We start from the raw sequence: 14,114 nt of genomic DNA, 5'->3' as shown, positions 1-14,114 counted from the left end.
TGTATTTAGTCCATCTGAAATGGAGGTGTTATTCCTTTGGGTCTTGCAAACTTCAATGCCTCTTGCACCAAGGTGAACAGTTGTCTTCTGACAGCAAGAACAAGGATACCACAGGACACAGAAGGAAGGACTGGACCCCTGCCTCCTTCAGTCATCTCCTCACTCTTACAAAGGCTTGTCTCTCTCGAGCTGTTGCTGAATTGTAATCTAGGTAGAAACACAGTATGGCTCTCCTCACTGAATGAGAGCTCTTTCCTTGAAGAGAGCTGCTTGTCTGTATACTGGTGAAATTTGGAAATAAATCCTAGGGCTTGCGGTGGACTTCAGAAGACTGAGCTTTATATAGCCCTGTCAATGAATAAATCTCTCTGCCTGAAATGGGATTGCTTTATTCTGGAATCCAATCAGGCGGGTTTATTAGGATCCCTTGAGTAATCTCACAATTCCAATGTTTTTTATCTCGATCCATTCTTGAGCTTGATTACATTGCATTGCAGATTTTCTAATTTAGCTGCAAATGTGTTCAGGCTTGTATTTAATTACTTACTGTAATTGCCAATTAGTTCTGTGACATCATTACACAGTTGGTATCAAAGGCTTACATTACAATGGACTGGGAAATGGGATAACTGCAGCCTCTTAAGACTAATATGAACTGTTAAATACTTATGCATTGAATTACACACATACAGTAGACTGAGAGTCTCAGTGCTATCCAAATCTTTGTAATCTGTCTCCAAAATGAGGTAATTTACATAATTTGTTTTAATAGCACCTAATTTCAGTAACAGTTTTTTGGAATGTGCCTTGCCAAATAAGTGAAGTGACCCTGCTGAGATGTTGATTTCTTGATAATTTTATCAGAAAAGCACATTTTGTTTAAACTCACTATAGAAAAACAATCAAGACAACATTTAATTATTTGTGTACTTTCATAACTGATCTTCCTCTTGTGTTTTCAAATGCCAAATGATTTAACCTTTAAAACATTCCAAATAATGTTTTAAGAACTCAAAGGAATATATTAGCATTTTGTTAGTTACTTGGAAAAATAGGTAAAAAAAAGATAGGTAAAGCATCTCCCAACTAAGCATAAGGAGAAAAGAAAGGTTACAAATGAGAGTAAGCCATTTAGCTCATCTAGCCTGCTTAGTAATTAGTTGTTAATTGATCAAAGGATCTCATCCAATCATTTATTGAAGAAGCCATGGTATCAGATTCAACAACTTGGCTTAGAAGCTTGTTCTACACTCCCTTTCTAACCATAACTTAATAAGCATTCATAAAGCATTACCATCTTGAAGAAAACAGTTGTTTACTAAAAAACATCATTATGGAAACATGTATAGATTTTGCACATTCATCATAAATCACATGTTATGAAAGAAGTATAGCATAGAGTTGTTTCACAAAAGGTATTGATAGTTGTGTGATAATCATCAACTTCAAACCCTTTGAACTGTAAATGAGGACTTAGGTCATAAAGCATTTTTTTCCATCCATTCACCAATATGCTTTATGTTTTATGCTGTAGAAGGTATTAGAGTAATTGCTGGAATATGCTAACTCTGCCATGAATACAAATAGAATACTAACTGCCTTCTAGGAGACCACCAAATGAAATGAAGCAGATTTTAAATTGTAAATCCACAGATTTTCTGTGGATGTTCTCTGCCCTCTTGTGTTGCTTAATTTATCAGCTTCATCTTCAATCATCCCTATCACCTCATCCAAGTCTTTTCATACAGTCATTTTGTGGCAAGAATTATGCCCTGATCCATAGACTATATTAATACTTTTGGTAAAAAGATTGGTAATTTAACAGACATTTTCCGTCCACGATTTTGTCCAGTAGTGTCCCTTTTACAGATAAAACCATTAAATTGAAATCTATTGGTTAACAATAAGCCAGGAAGGAAGGATAAATGCTGAGGTAGAAATTTCTGGCTGAATGTCGCAAGCAGAAAGAATATGAATTTATTTATTTAAAGACAGGTAAGAAGAGAGAGGCCCCAATCTTCCATTGTAAATAAACAAAATGATTTAAAGGTGTAACTCTTAGAATGATGATGTAAAGATGAACAAGACCTCAAGCACAGTTTGAAATTTGTTAATAAACAACTGTAAGAAACTTAGAATCCAAAGAGCTGAGAGCCACAGTACAGAAAATAAGAAACATTTTAGATTTAATAAGTAAATACTAATTTATTCCAAAGGAGAAAAATATGGATATAAAATGTAGAGGTATGAAGGATAAACATTTTCAGAGGAATAAAGGATAATAGAAGTGAGAATACTTGAGGTGGTGAAAACGTTTATGAAGAATGCAATTAAACTGAATTTTAATATTATGACTATTAAGGGAAATATTTCAACAGAAAAGCAGGAAGCAGTCTTGAGTAGTTTTAGCATTTATTCAGCTCAATACACACAGAAACAAAGAGCTGGGTGTGCCCCACAACTGCTTGGTATTTTCACACTTATGGTGGGTTCAGTCCTGTTCTTTAAAGTTTATTACTTCTCTTAACAGTAGGAGGAAATTAGGCAGTAATTAAAAGTAGAATGTAAGCTGTACATGGCTGAGTTAATATATTCCAGCAATTACTCTAATACAGATGCAGCCATTCAAAACAAGTGAGGTACACTGCGGTACAACACGGTGGGTGTGTCACACCAAAAAAAGTCATAACGCGTCATACGAATCATACCGCATGCAAATTAGATTATGTTAATAGTATCCAGTATTCAAGGTATTCAAGTAATCACCTTGTAAAACCACCAGGTGGAGCTACTGAGGGACAATCATTTTTCAATTAAGAAATTAAGTTGTACTGTATACTGTATAAACTGTGTATTACAGCATGTTAATCATTAAACATTAAAATGTTGGTATATTTTATAAAAGCAAGATTGCTCAGTTGGACAAAAGTACACAACCTACCACGTTTATCATAAATATTTTATGCATCAAAGTCTTTACTGAAGATATTACTAATAGTATTAATAATGAATGACCTTGGACAAGCTGTAAACTCAAAGTATAAGCCTGGTCCACTTTCTTTGTAACCATCTTTGTAAATCAAAGTAGTTTTTCATTGACAAAAAGTAACACCACAGCATTTCGTTGTTGAATATGCGATTCACCATGCCATAAACATATTATGAAATCTGTATATGGCTGGAATTGGTATTTTAAAGAAAAAATACACACCAGTATTCCACTTTCTCCCTAAACATTTTAAGCATCAAAGTCTTACATATTTCGGAAACATTTTGTGAAAAAAGTGAATCCTGTTTTTATGGTCTGTAGCTCAAATCCTGCTTAACTAAAAGTTAGACACAAGAAGAGTATTATTGGACAATGTTGTGAGGATAAAGAAATCAATAACGATATTAATTTAAAGATCTAAATATATTTAACGCATACACCCGACATTACAGGCTGTGCCTGCTCGCCAGCGCCTTTCCCTCTGAATAGCTAGCAGGAACCTCAGCTGTTGGGAAGAGATACTCTGGTATTCCGCGGTGGCTTGTGGGTAGTTGTGTGTGGTACGGGTTTGTACTGTGCATTTTGAATGGTTGAATCTGTACCTTCTACAACATAATTAAATAGTCATATTATCTTGTTACCTTGAATATTTGCAAGAAATGTATCACACTTCAATGACAAACATAAGATTTCATACAGTACATCAGATATGTATTTGTGAAGGTACTGTATACTGTATGTATATGTAAAAGGAGCCAGATACCAAACGCAACAAAACACTTACTCATGAGATTTTTACCAAATTTATACACCTCAAGCAAAAAGAGTTGGTGTGAACCAGAGGCGACTGAAGGGAAGACATCATGGCAAAAGTGGTCAGTTCCCTGCAGATATCATGGTCTGATGCAGGAGACTGTACCATGTATTTAAAAAAAAACGTTTGGAGGATTCACAACATACAAAAACTGTATATTGAAAGACAACTATATAAAGTTGACATAAATCCTTGACTCTGTCATGCCTAAAAAATATTAATTAATTTTAATATTTCAGGTAATAAATTGAGAAAAATGGTACGGAGATATGTAGGTTGCCTCCAATATTGTGAAGCTGGCACTGTATCATTATGATTAGTATTTTGTAAGATCTAAAATCTATTGACCATTAATATTCCTTTTTATAACTTTATATTCTATTTCAGGATTGAAACTCTGCCTTTTCCATTTTTGTTCCCCCTTCATTTCTCTATTCTCTTTTATTTTCTCCGCATACTTGTTTTTTACTTATTCCTATAATTCCGGTACTCATTTGATAACTGCCTTGTTGTTAGGTTTAAGTAATTTTACAGACGGATATCACACATTTAAGTAACCATGTTACAAAAAGATAAATCTATACAGTATAAGCCAATACCATCCTATATGTGTAGCTGCCAGTAAAACTTAATATAATTTTTAACTTGGAAATGTGTATATGGGGTTGTACAATATGTCTATGGAGGAATACTCCAATATATTTGAATATCCTTGAGAATCAAAGAAGACTAGGGGGTCTGTTTATAAAGTGACAGAGGTAGGAAAAGGGTTATAGCTTTGGGACTATCACTGTTTGAGTTTATGCATGTACTTGAGTTGTGGATATAATAGCCAATGTGTTTGGTTAAGTACCTGTATGGTTCTTTCTCTTTCTCTCTTTTTCCTCTTCATTCAGTGTCTTCTAGAGAACTTTGTGCAAATAATACAACAGACAGAAATATTCATCTAATTCACTGTTTGTCTTGATGCCTGTTAATTATCACACAGTAAGAGATGACACAAGAGGTGTGTAGAGGTGCTGAACCAGTGGCAATTAATCCTGAATCACAGGTACAGAGAGGACACAAAGGAGAGAGGAAGGAAAGACAAATTTCCACATCACTGGCAAACTGCATACAGATATGGATCTTAAGTAGCCCTGGTTGTTTATGTTTGGCTTTCTCCTGTGATCACCAGGATTTTACTGCACATGATTCAGAGAATGGGTAGCTCATAGACAGTGTGATTGGCTGACCTGTGAAGAAAATGTGTAGTTATCTTCCTCCAAATGATTTTACTACTGCAGACAACAAGATCAAGGGGACCCTTTTTGTCAGGAACAGTTCTTTCCGGGCCCTATGCAGACGACGCGATCCGGAATTGTGAAGATACACTAGGGAGAAAGTCATGCAGGAAAGGGTCTGGATACAGGGGGGCATGTCCGAGGTGAGCAGGTGTCCTGGGGAAGTGAGTCCGGGTGAACAAACAAAGCCAAAGTCCAAACAGGGAATCCAAACGGAAGAGTAGAGTCCAAGGCCAGGAGATACATCCAAGGGTTAAATACATGAGCTGGGTCGGGACCGGCGGGGCAGGGAATCAGGAACATAAGTTTAAAACCATAACGGAGCCAGACGCAACAGGACCCCAGGCTCTCATGAAACGTGATTCAATGAGGAACCAGCAGTGAAGTCCGTGTCTGGATTTTAAGGGGGAGCGGGAATAGGGAACAGGTGCAGACAATGGGAGAAAACAAGGAAGGGCTGGAGCGCCCTTAAGAGGAGGGGTTAGCGATCGTGACACTTTTCTACAAAACTACAGTAGAATAGACCATTTACTTCAAGAATAACCGGCAAAAGAAAGCATGACTGGCATCGCTGAGATACTGAGCTGGGATTTTGGTTGCTTTCCTTTTTCAAAGGGTCTCAACAGAACTGAGGCAACAGAAGGCAACAGAGCTCGCTGTATCACCTGCAAGTACACATCCACCACCACACTCATTCAAGGCCCCTCAGGATCACCCAGACAGCATCTTGTACTTCCAGCAACCTTATTTACTGTATCTCTTGCAGTAAATGCCCAGCCATCTACATTGGAGAAACAGGAAGGATACTCGGAGACCGCTTCAGAGAACACGTCAGGGCTGTGAAGATTAAAGATCTCTCCAAGCCCATTGTTTCTCATTTCACCTCTGATGGCCACGACCACTCTAATCTCTCCGTCTGTGTTCTCAAAGATGGTTTTCCGAACTCATACATCAGAAAGACCACCGAAACCAAAATTATTCTGCAGCTAGGATCACACATTCTCCCTTCTCTTAACGACAGACTACTGTTCTTTTAAATTTTCTCCATTCATTGGAAGTTTCATTTCACACCTCTCTGCACCCATTCTGACTTCACACCTCTTGATTGGCCTCTCTTTCTGTCCCCTGTTCCCGCCTCTCACTCCTCCTCCCTCCGAACCTTTGTTCTCCCGCTACTTTACCTTTGCCTACTGCCCTGTTTCTCACACCTGAAGAAGGCTCCACGGCCGAAACGTTCTGTTCTCTTTCTTCTTTTTTTCAGCATGGAATAAACCTATTACTTGCTCCTTTGCAGCCTACGCATGCTGACACAGCTACCCACCTGAAGTAAAGGATGCTAACTAAGTCTGCATAGAGTCACCTGTAGAGGAGAAATGAACTCTGGTGTGATTGCTTTAGCAATTGAAAGAATCCAGTTAGATCCTCTTCAATGAAAGTAAGTGGGGCCATTTAAAAGATGTCCAAGTGTAGCTGGGCAATTGCAAAGACTGGAGAGATTGAACTGTTCGAAGTTCTTTTTTTCTTTCTACTATTGGACCTTTTATCTGTTTTTCTGACTTGTTATTCCTATTTTGTTTTATAGCAGACAAATTCAGTTAGCACCAGCCAGTTAATGTATTTTGTGCAGTTAGGACTTTACAATATTTTTTCTTTCACTATTTGAGTGGACTGGGCTTACTCTATTGTATTTGAGAGTCAAAGAGAGGACTAAAATGTCCATTATTAAACCTACCTGCCTTGTTCTGGTCTTTGTTTACACTAGTGGTTCAGGGGATGAGACTGCCTGTGCAGGAAGAAGGATTCTAACACCTTTAAAATGCTTAGGTGATAGGGTTAACTATGTTTCTAGCAAGCTGTCACTGTTATAATATTTATATTATCTTTTTTTGATGTGATTTCTTTGTTTTATTTTTATATTATCTTTTCTGATGTCATTTCCTTGTTTTCTTTTACTACCATATAGATTTTATCCAAACTCCAAAGTCATAGCTGAACAAACAGGGGTCAAAGATAAGGATTCGTGGGACAAAGCATGAATGGGTTTTGATCACAGACGTCAGTCCAAAGCAAAATCAAACAGCTAGGTTGAGAGGCAGCAAAACACAGAGGGAGATCCACAGAAACGATTAAAGTGAAGTGGAAGTCAAAGCTAGTGAAAACTGTCAACAAGCAAAGCTAGGGAATACCAAGACATGAGATTAGACCTAATAACTGATTGAAGAGGTACTGTCATTACTTGTCTGAAATACACACTGGAAAGGAAAGAAAGTACTGTTTCAATTGCACACAGGTGGAATAGATTTTCATCCCTATCTGGTTGTCATGGTAAACAGTGAACTGACAAGCTAAGTGGGGCTTCGGCTATATCTCTGTTTTACAGATTACAGATGCAGCCATTCAAAGTGCGCGGTACAGACACGTACCGGAGGCATTATAACGCGCGGTACCGCGGTACGTGATTGGTTGACCGACAGGGGCACTCGTGGTCCGTTGGTCTGTCATAGAAAGATTTACAGTAAACATCTTTACTGTGCCCGTTGTAGTATTGAATATTTATATGGAATTTTACCACTGAATGGAAATCTTAGTAGCTAAGCATAAAAAGAATAGGAGCATACTGTAAAGCATGTGAAGGCCATAAACGATATTAATTTTGGAACACAAACATACAGTATATATGTACAGTCTAGGTACTTTAAAGAAAAAATACACACCAGTATTCCATTTCTCCCTAAACATTTTAAGCATCGAAGTCTTTAACTAACGAGATACCGGACTCAACAAGCATACTTTTAGAATTTGATTTAAAGGGAATATAATACGGAATCGTGTATCTAAAGAAATTAATAACGATATAATTATATTCATGTACCGCAACACAAGAATAGTACACGCTGTACATTGTCTGTTGATAATGTTTCTGTAGTGCTTTTTCAGCACTCTGCATGTGACCTTGCTGGTGGGGCTGTGGGTTAGGTTCCTGACTCCCATGTCACACGGTCTGTGATCGAATCCCACTGTGGAACCATGACTTTTTTTTTTTAACAAACATTTCTTTGAAAAAATGAAACGTTTCCCTTGGTCAGAGATTAAATAAAACCTCACTCGCACCAAACAAATTTATATTTCAAAATATCACAACATGATCGAATTTAAGTCATTTTAATAACAATGAATAGTCACCTAGGCATTACAATATAAACATTTATATTGAATTAAATCTCGTTTTGATTTAAATCGCAAACGCGGGTTTAAATATGTGTTTTTTGATTCACAATCAGACAAATGCAACATAAATTGATATCTTTGTATATATTTATATATCACCTTTAAAAGTGGAATCTCAAAGCAAAGTAAATACCCAACACTGATTGTACCCATCTGTCATGCTAATAAAGCACCTTGAATTGAATTGAATTGAGGGAGAGAGGGGGGGAGGGCGAGCGAGAGAGCCAGGACAGACAGGCAAATAAGATGAACTCCACAGACATTCACAACAGTGACATATCATAAAACGTTTGCACATATAGTTAAGTTATTACTTGGTTTTCAAAGTGCAGTGAAATACAATATTGTTGTTGTTGCTGTTATTGTTGTTTTTATCCTGTAAAGCGTTTTGAGAAGCCACCTTTAAAGGCGATATATAAAAGCGCTGATTCTTATGGAATGTGTTCCGTCAGGGATTCAATTTTTTTTTAATCGCGTATCTAAGGAAATAGCAGTATAACTTTGTTCATGCACAAACAGTGGCATGTTACATTATTAATTTGGGTGTCTCCTATTGCCAGAAAGCTCTAAATTGCATTTTGAGTGCGGTTTTTTGACTTTTTCTAAATTGCAACCCATAAATAAAGCTGATACAGTTTAGACTTATTTTAAACTATATTACAGCAGCACAATGGACAATGCAACGTAAATTGCAAAAATGCACTTGGAATCTGTCCAAGCCCTACTTTGTCAGGCATTTTCTTTTACTGCAACGGACATAAAAACTCCCTTGCTTTTAACAGAGCGTTTCATAATTTCTAACTACGAAAATTATTTAATCTGCGACACTTATCATTCATTCCATTCCATTATCAGTCTTCCATTTCTCCCTAAACATTTTAAGCATGAAATTTTTATGAAACGGTACCCAAATATGTGATTGCTGTATAGAATGAATTTTAATTTAAAAAAAATTATTTAACACGAAAATTAAGCTGGAAATCTCGCCCCCTTCTACTTTGAAAATACCTGTGAAACCGGTTTAATTCGTCACAGCTAGCACTCCCGCAGAGAGGGGGGTTGTACTCGTTAATGTCTTAGCCGGAACACATCATTATATCTCATTTTGTATTTCTATAAAAAAATCGTTTGCCCAGCCACTATTGTTGTTATTGTTTTTATCATGTAAAGCGCTTTGAGGAGCACAGCTTTCTCACTACTTACATTACTTTTTGATACCATCCTTACACAAAGCAGAAACTTCTTGTATTTTCCGATGACATACAAGTGGAAAGATTACAGATTTTAATCGTCTTTTTTCTGAATCAGGGAAAATCTAATCATGTTTCTCTATAACATAAATAAAAAACTTTATTTTACATATCACCTTTAAAAGTGGCATCTCAAAACAATACAGTAGATGTAAACCACAGATTACAAAGTAAATACCCAGACAAACGCAAATGCGTTTTTAATAAAATGCATTTATTCATTCAGCAGAGAGAGAGCGTAAAACCTGGGCATAACAGCTGTTCCTTTTTCTGATCACTCGCTCTCTGAATAAACGTCTCACCTGTCCTGTTCTTTGTTTTCCTAATTTGCTGATTATGCCTTCTGCAATCCACTCCTGCCCTAGTATACTAGTTTGTCACTCTTCTCATCCCCTCTTTGCTAAATGGCTTTTGAATAGAGTCACATGAAGAGAAAGGTGAAACAGCCCTACACAGCCCTGTCGCAGTACACAAATATAATTATATCTTATTAATTTCTTTAGATACACGATTCTTTTAATACAGTCTTTGCTGTGCTCTAGAGGATCCTTGTGACATTTCTGGTTGAATGATAAGTGTTGCAGTTTAAATAATTTCCGTAGTTAGAAATTATGAAACGCCCTGTTAAAAGCAAGGGAGTTTTTATGTCCGTTGAAGTAAAAGAAAATGCCTGACAAAGTAGGGCTTGGACAGATTCCAAGTGCTTGTACAAACGTGCTAAAGAAATTATACTTTGAGTATACAGCTTGTCCAAAGTCATTCATTATTAATACTATTAGTAATATCTTCGGTAAAGGCTTTGATGCATAAATATTTCTGATAAAGGTAGGTTATGTACTTTTGTCCAACTGAGCAATCTTGCTTTCATAAAAAACATTTTAATGACTGATGATTAACACGCTGTAATACACAGTTTAAATTTAAAAGCTCAAATGCTGTACATAAGAGGTTAAACTTTATTGGCTCCTCCTGGCGGTTTTACAAGGTGATGCCGGATACTTTCCGGCATGACGTCAAATGACGCGATTAACCCCGTGATACTGCGTGATACTGCGACACGCCCACCGGGGTATACCGCGAAATACCCCACCCATTTTGAATGGCTGCATCTGTATGTCATGTCATTTGCCAAACATTTTTTTACCATACAGTGTTGTGGGAAGCCAGAGCCTACCCGGCAAGCAGCGGTTGCCAGTCCAGGCAATCCATCGCAGGTCAAGTGTAAGCCAATCAGACATTGGGACAATTTGGAGGCCACGGTAAAGACTGATGGAGGAAATTTGGCCCGGACACTTTGATAACTCCCTACTGTTATCGAGAAATGCCCAGGGATCTTTAATGACCACTGAGAGTCAGGACCTTGGTTTAACATCTCATCTGAAAGACATTGTGCCCGCCACTATACTGGGGCATTAGGACCCACACAGACTGTAGGGTGAGCGCCCCCTGCTGGTCCCACTAACCCCACTTCCAGCAGCAACCATAGCTTCCCAGAGGTCTTCCATCCAGATACATACCAGGCTCGACCCTGCTTAGCTTCAGTATCACTATTTTCAAAATCTCCCATATGTCATAATCCCAACTTTAAAATGGCAGACAAGCCTTTGCATTTATAACATGACTACAGTATGGTACAGATGCAGCCATTCAAAGTACGCGGCATAGACACGTACCGCTATAGACACGGTAATTGGCTACGGCCTCACGCATCATGACGCTCGATGACGCAAAATACCACGGTACGTGATTGGTTGACCGACAGGGGCACTCATGGTGCGTTGGTCGGTCGTAGAAAGATTTAAATGTCTTTACTGTGCCTGTTTTAGTATTGAATATTTAGATGGAATTTTACCACTGAAGCGAAATCTTAGTAGCTGAGCATAAAAAGAATAGGAGCATACTGTAACGCGGTTGAAGGCCATAAACGATATTAATTTTGGAACATAAACATACAGTATATGGCTGGTCTCGGTACTTTAGAGAAAAAATACACACCAGTATTCCATTTCTCCCGAAACATTTTAAGCATCGAAGTCTTTAACTAACGAGAAATAGCGGGTAAAAAAGTGGTAGTTTTAAGCTTTTCTGCCAATATAATATAGAATCGCGTATCTAAAGAAATTAATAACGATATAATTATATTCTTGTATTGCAACACAGTAATACACACTTTACAATGTCTGATAGCCTGCTGGTCTATGTGCTCGATTAATAACCCACAGGTTGTGTGTTCAAATCCAGCAGGCGCCCCGGCTTTTCTTTTAACAAACATTTCTTTGAAAAAATAGAATAGCAATATTATGGACAATTAATTGACAATAAATATACAAAAGCACATATTCAATTTGGGAAATAGTTTTAATACGTAAATAGTTCCCTGGTTCTGCACCCCTGGGTATTTCTCTCTCTCTCACTCGTTCGCCCCCCAATTCAATTCAAGGTGCTTTATTAGCATGACCGATAGGTACAATCAGTGTTGCCACAGCAAATAAATTAATGAAATTCACATGAAACAAAACAAAAAATAACATTAATATAAAATCTACAGACATATTACAGACATTTACAACAATGACATATTATAGAATATTTACATATAATGTAGACAGAAGGAGCATTATTGGGAGACAGGCTCACTGTTCCTCAGGCTGTGACAGGAGATCACATACTGGGCTGCCAGTTCAACTAAGTTCCCTCCTCCCTCTCCCAGAATGATTGGGACCCGTTGTGATTCTGGCAGGTGTGGGAACTCTGGTACTAGATTTCTGAGTTTAGGGAAGAATGTTTCTCTAATCCCAGAGTATCTGTCACAGTGCAGTAGGAAGTGCACCTCTGTCTCTATTTCTCCCAGCTGGCAGTGGTAGCACAGTCTCTCTCTATCTCTTGCCCTCCCCCCCTCTCTCTCAATTCAATTCAAGGTGCTTTATTAGCAGGGCTCGTCGTATGTATCTCTCTCGTCGGGGCGCAGGAGAGCTCGCTGGCAGATGGTGATGGAAAGAAAGAATATAAAGGCAGCTTTTAATTCCGCAAGTCACACACCAATACTCCATTTCTCCCTAAACATTTTAAGCACCAAAGTCTTTCATGTGGTTTTCATCACTCTCTGCAGGAGTGCTGGCTGTAACTAATTAAACCAGTTTCACAGGTATTTTCAAGTGGTTGAGTCTTCAGCGGGAGGGGGGAACAAGCTGCCCAGCTGTGTGGAATGCTACAGAACCCAAAACAGACAATACACACTAGCAGGATATTTGACCAAGATATCCAGACACAGCTGTATGAGCTCCACCAGTATTATGCTGGTCCACACTATTTGCAACCGTCATTTTAAATGAAAATACTTTATTTTTTAATCGACAAAAAGTAACACCCACCACAGCATTTCATTGATCTAACTAACAAGAATGGGACATTAGCTAGCCAATATGATAAAGGAATAACTTTTTTGTTTATTTCTTTAGCACATTTATTTGAACATTTCCATCGATTGAACAAGCACTGAAAAACTGTTCAATCCCTAGTTTGTCGGGCATTTTCTTTTACTATAACAGATATAAAAACTCCCTTGCTTTTAACAGAGCGTTTCATAATTTCTAACAATGAAAATTATTTAAACTGTGACACTTTTATCATTCAACGAGAGCTCAAAATATCACAAGGATCCTCAAGAGGTCAACAAAGACAACAGAAAAAGATATGTTATTAAGATACTGTCCATGGGAATCCAAGCTTTTTTATCTATGCTAAGTAGTCTTTAAAATTTCTTCATTACACAGTGAAGTCAAAATTCCAGGATGTGCCTATATTAGTACTCTGGGCAAAGGTAAGCACGTTCCAGCACGGGGGTACCTTTAAGGCGGAGACGACTGCACTGAAAATGTTTGGTGTGCCCTCTCTTTAAAGCCCTGGCCAAATATGAAGACAGTACGTACAGTTATAATTCAAACTGAATTAAAAACTACACATCCTAGTTAACATGGTGGTGCTTATCATTGCATTTAACCAATGAAACAGGGCGAAAAATCAGTCACATGACTTTGGGGCTGAGTTTCGAAAGCTTAACCTATCAGCAAGACAGCAAAGACATTTTTCCAAGAAAGTTTAGCCTTTGTCACTAATGAAACCACTAAATAAAGACATAAATATAGAAATGGACAATTAATTGACTTTTATATTTCTAAATATCACAACATATTCGAATCCAAGTCATTTTTAATAACAATGGATAAACTGGGTAAACTATCACAAAGTTTTAGACAACTTAACATTTTTATTATCAACAATTTGTAAATACGACGTTTACATTGGCGTTATTAATTTTTCACTTGAGTGTATGGAGGATTGGGAGAGCAGACTCCCCCTCTTAGGCTGCGCAAACGATGTTTTACATTTTTATCAAGAAATGGAGGCTGTATGCGTTACAATATAAACATTTACTGTCAAACTTTAAATCAACAGTTGATTTAAAGACGATCTGTCAAAGTGCAATGAAATGCAATATTGTTGTTGTTGTTATTGTTTTTTTTATCCTGTAAAGTGTTTTTAGAAGCCAC

Source organism: Lepisosteus platostomus, chromosome 1 (genome assembly GCF_059453375.1).
Source record: "Lepisosteus platostomus isolate fLepPlt1 chromosome 1, fLepPlt1.hap1, whole genome shotgun sequence".
Lineage (NCBI taxonomy): Eukaryota > Metazoa > Chordata > Actinopteri > Semionotiformes > Lepisosteidae > Lepisosteus > Lepisosteus platostomus.
This window is presented reverse-complemented; position numbering follows the sequence as displayed.